We start from the raw sequence: 5,623 nt of genomic DNA, 5'->3' as shown, positions 1-5,623 counted from the left end.
TGACTCACTGAGTTGACTCGGCCGAGTTGACCGAGTCGCCGGCGAGTCACCGGTGTCGGTCACCGGCGGCGACTGCGGTATTCCGGCGGCGGGGGACGGTGGTCCGGCGGTGGCGACGTTTCCCGGCGGCGGCGCGTGAGGTACACGCGCGCGCAGAGACGAACTTCCGGAGGCGCGTGAGGGCTCATCCGGACTCTGATTGCAGCGAGGTCGGCGGCTCCGGCTTCTTCTCGACGAGAGGAACACGATGGTGGTCTTGGATTCACGAGATTCATCACGGTTAGAAAGTTATTGTCGAATTACTAAACGGACGAAACTAAGCTTAACTGCATGGCGGTTTCCGGCGATTCTAAGCTGCAGCGGACGGTGGTGACGAGCTCAACGTGGTCTCGAGGCGCGGTGGCTCCGGTGGCAACTCAGGTAAGCTTTCTCCCTTCCTCTTCTCTCTCTCTCTCTTTCTCTCTCTCTCTCTCTCTCTCTCTCTTTTAAAAAAAACAAGTTGGCCTTTGGAGATACCTTGGGGTTGGGGTCATTACAGATCTTCTCACCAACGCAGGTTTCACAAGGCGGAGCCTCTAGAGACGGCTAAGAAACAAAGACATGAATGTTCTTAGGAAAAAAAAAAACCGAGACAGCTCTAAGAGAATTGATAATATTCCATCTTCTCCTCCTAAAACCTTTCCATTAGTACAGAGGATAGCCTTGCCCACCACGGCAAGTTTTTGGTCGGATATTTACTATTTATTGCTTTTTCCTTTATGATATTAATGAATCAATACAATTAAAGTAAGACTTTTTTTTTCAAACATCTCTTTTTACGCCAATCTTTTGAGTGCCAAAATGTTTCGTTTCGTGTGGTGCATATTTTTCCGATTGTATTAGATTTCAGTATCAAGAATATTATAGGTCATTTATTATATATTTTGTTACCTTTTCCGTATTTAGCAACATTTTTGTTGAAGGAAATCATATAAGAATATTTAAAGTCATCTATTATATAATGAAGGAAATAATATATGACAGACAATATGGATTTCAAAAGAACATGAAAAAAAGTTAATGATTAATTTATCAAATTCAATTTAAAATTAAGTTAGTATAAATCTATTTATATGTTTTAGTTGTGATGTGGGGAAAGGAAAATAAAACAAGACAAAGAAAAGAATTAAAAAGCATTTTTGTTTATAGTTAAAGTTCTTAGAGTCACGGGCACGGCATAGATGTTTTTAACAAAAGTTAGAAACAAAGAGTAAATAAACAAAAAACTTAATTTTGTCTACAGAAAATTTAATAGTGTAAAGTAGACTAAAGTTTAACAATTAGCGTAAAACATATACTGTACTGCATACCCCCTTTTTTTATCACCTCTTAAAAAATATATACATAGGCGACTATTACAGATATATGAAGAGTAGGTTGCATTCAATCTTTTTTTTTTGTCGTATGGATTATTATTTAACTTAACGGAAGTGCACAAAGCCAAGTACACAAACCGGCAAAGGAACAAACCTTTCCGGAAGCAACAGCCAGCACGATTAACAATATCGTCCGGAGACTAGAAAGACAACTAAAAAGAACACAACCTAAAAGCAACAAGGTCACTAAGAATTCTGGAGCTAACAAAACATTATCAAGAAAGTGAAGCAATTCGATAAGGACGTCGGGATGAGCGAGAAGGCGATGAGGGTCAAAATTATTGGGGTGATAGCAAGGCTTCAAGACAAGTTCAGATAAGAACCACAAGCAACCGCCACTCACGAACAAGCTTCAACTAAGAGAAGCAACGAGAAAACGGATGCAGTAGACGAAGAAACTGATTACAGTCAAACTACTCCATGACCAAACACGATTGAGCTAAAGCTCCAAAGTCCCTTACCAAGAAATCCAGAAGAACCCGTCGGTTTAAAACCAAGGAACGGCACAACGTCAGCAAACCGAAGCTTCACAATGGATAATTCACCAACAAACGCAAAGGTCGAGCACCAAGACCTTACCGAAGATAATTCGGGAAGAAACAAGAGGCTGTCGAGAACAGAGGATAGAGCCTTAGAATCCAGCTGGGAGACCCAAACCGAAGATACAAAGAAACCAACACTGCCTCACGACCAACCGATACGAACCTAGAGAAGCAATCCAAGCCAGGCGAGATAGAGATACATAAACCCAACACTCTCCAGTGAATCCAAGACCATCAAAGCCTCGTGACCATGAAGCAACAACAAGGAACTAATAACAACACAACTACAGACATGAAAAACCAACCTCGACCTTCAATAGAGACAACCAGAAGAAGAATCCCAGAGAACGCTTGACCGTCTAGCTACAGCGGTGCCAGAATCTGCCAGACTGATTCGGACCACCACACCAAGGCCAAAGAGACCAACACCCATCGATTCTCCCATCCAGACAAGGGCGACCAGAGACCAACATCAGAGACGTCAGAATCTTGCCTTGAGCCCAGATCTGATGCCACTACAAGAAAAAATGTCGAGAAGCCGAAGAGAAAACCATAAAAGCCTACACGGAACTGAGACGGAACCACCGACCGCCGGAGCTACTGAATCTGCGCTGGTGACTTTTTTTCCCTAGTGATATTTTAACCGGATGGGTTGCATTCAATCTAGGAGGATAAATTCGTGCGATAAAAAGTCCAGTGTACGAATGTGCACAATCCCAAAGAATGATCTTTCTTTCATTCAATCAGTGATATGCATATCAATATTCACGGGACCCATAACTCACATGAGATATAAAATATATACATTTCTATCAGTAATTTAATTTTTGAATTAGAATTGATCACATCACCGTTCAGTAATTTAATTTTAGCCACCATCAGAAACCAAAACTTTTAAAAAAACTTTTTTTTTTTCATTTTTACAATAGTCTAAATACGAGTCAACAACGGTTACGGTCGACAACATATCAATCAAAATGGACATCAGTATAAAATAGTTAAGAGCATGATTAACCTGGATTCTTAATTTGAGGTTATTAACTCATGATTTTGTTGTAAACTTAAAGATTTAGAACTGTAAGTTTATGTATATTATTAATGAATAAGTGTTCCCTTTATATAGGGGTTACAAGAGAGATAAATAGAAATACAATAATATGAAAGATTACAAATCATAAACATAAACGAATTAGGAAATAGACAAGTTGTAGCCGCCGCTCTCTCCTCTCCAAGTCTCGCGGCCGCCTCTCTCTCTCTAGGGTTGGGCCGTCTCTCTCTCTAAGTGTATGGGCCGGTTATGGACATCCCCCAATTGATTTATAACACTCACTCTTGGATGCCATAACCATACAGGGATTGTAATACGCTTAATGTTGCATCACTAAAACTTTATCAGAAAAACCCAGTGGGACAAAACCATGATGAAGGAAAAAGAGTACAACACGTACTACTCCCCCTGATGTGAACCTCAGTGGAGGCCTTTCAGCCTACGCATCCCAATCTGATGCGTGAGCTTCCTAAACGTGCAGGTAGGAAGTGCCTTGGTGAATAGGTCAGTTGAATTGTCACTGGATCGTACTTGGACGACCTGGACCTCACCGGCTTTCTGAAGCTCGTGAGTAAAGAAGAACTTAGGCAATATGTGTTTCGTCCTATCACTTTTTATGTAACCGTCCTTGAGCTGAGCAATGCACGCAGCATTGTCCTCATACATCACGGTTGGCTTTTTGCACTCGGCCATCCCGCAATCAGCTCGGACGTGTTGGGTCATCGACCTCAACCAAACACACTCGCGGCTGGCTTCATGTATTGCCAAGATTTCCGAGTGATTAGATGATGGCCGCGATGGTTTGTTTCATGGAACACTCTGATATGGCCGTACCTCCATGTGTAAAGACATATCATGTCTGTGATCGAGCTTGATGTGGATCTGATAAATAACCAGCATCAGTAAAGCCAACTAAACCATCTTTGTTATGGTTAGTATAATATAGACCCAAGTCTTTCAATCCTTGCAGGTAACGAAGAACATGTTTGATCCCTTTCCAATGCCTCTGGGTCGGACAGGAGCTAAACCTAGATAGTAGGTTCACGTCAAAGCTTATATCAGGCCGTGTGTGAGTTGCCAAGTACATTAAAGCTCCTATGGCACTGAGATATGGCATTTCAGGACCTAGGTCATCTTCATCTTCCATCTTGGGACGGAATGGGTCAGTGTCCAGGCCGAGAGACCTCACGACCATGGGATTGGTCAAAGAATGGCAATCGGCCATATTGAATCTCTTGGGTACCTTTTCAGTGTATGACATATGATGCACAAGGATCCCATCATTTATGTACTCAAGTTGTAATCCCAAACAGAATTTTGTTTTCCCGAGATCTTTCATCTCGAATTCTTTCTTAAGGTATTAAACCGTTTGGGAAATTTTATCCATAGGTTCGTAGGATATTCAGATCATATATTTCGATGATTATCAATATTGTTCTCGAGAACTTGCTGTACATTCAGCTCAATACCTCTAGTACTTTCATTATCTAGTGGACCATATAAATATACAGTCACTACATCAGTTTGCTGCGGTTCTAATTTTCTCTCTTATATAGCCAGACTTATGAGAAATCTTAAAAGTAGTTGCATCCACCACATGGAAGTATATCTCCTCATATCCTATTACTGGTCTTTGTGAGAATCCTTGTGCAACATCAGCTTTATATCTCACGATTTCTATTCCTCACAAGACCCATTTATATCCATTGGTTTTAATATCATATGGCGTTTTAATCATATGGCCAAAAATGTCTTTCTTCTTTAAACTATTTAACCCCACGTTTCCATTCAATATGTTCTACAAGTGCGCACTCTTATATTGACATGGGTTCATGATCCTCGCTTATATTCATAAATTCAAGTGTTACCTTGTATCATCTTATGTCGACATTCCTTATTGTGTTCCATTATGTCCCAGACATGATATAATCGATTGAGATTCATTATTATCAGGACCTTTAATACTTTGCAGCTTGGCGTCCCAAGCTACATTGTTTGGTACCTGTACCTTAGAGCCGGCCGGCCTTATCTCTATGTCTAGGATGGTTTCCTTGACCTCAGATTTGTTTTATCATTCTATGCACCTTTCTCTTTTGTTTCCGAGGATTCTTATCTTTGAAACTTATTGGTCTATCTTGTATAGACTCTGTAGCAACTTGATTGTGTTTCTCTTGGACATCAATTTAGTTGGTGCTTTACAAGCTCGTTTATATATGACTTAGTCATTCTTTTTCGGGTCAGCAAATGTGTCTGGCATTTGATTAGCTAGCTTCGTAAATGTATAATCTTTGGACGTCTATTACACATTCTTTAGTCCGAGGATCTTGCCAAGACAACGATGGTCGATGCCATTTTGTTTCTCTTACCAGCTTATTATTTTCTTCCCCTAATGTTGGATAGTCGGATCCATTAAACTTTGGAATCCGTGTTCTGGCCACTAAATAGATCACCCATATTTGGCTCAAGGTACTTCATTATTTGTGGGAGATTCATATCCAACATATATCCCCATCCTCATCCTCTTCTAATAATTCATCTTAGACGGCACATATATTTGTGGTGGCTTATCCAAATATCTCAAGATGTTATATGTCTGGCTCATGACCCGTAACAAATTT

At 40.6% G+C, this 5,623-nt stretch overlaps 1 pseudogene; it reads right to left on the bottom strand.

The window, feature by feature from the left end:
- Positions 1-619, bottom strand: part of LOC106323429 — a 2,934-nt pseudogene extending 2,315 nt beyond the window's left edge.
- Between the last annotated feature and the right edge of the window lie 5,004 nt (positions 620-5,623).

The sequence above is a fragment of the Brassica oleracea genome, chromosome C2 (assembly GCF_000695525.1).
Source record: "Brassica oleracea var. oleracea cultivar TO1000 chromosome C2, BOL, whole genome shotgun sequence".
NCBI lineage: Eukaryota > Viridiplantae > Streptophyta > Magnoliopsida > Brassicales > Brassicaceae > Brassica > Brassica oleracea.
The sequence above is the reverse complement of the archived record's forward strand: the minus strand, read 5'-3'. Positions and strand labels throughout refer to the sequence as shown.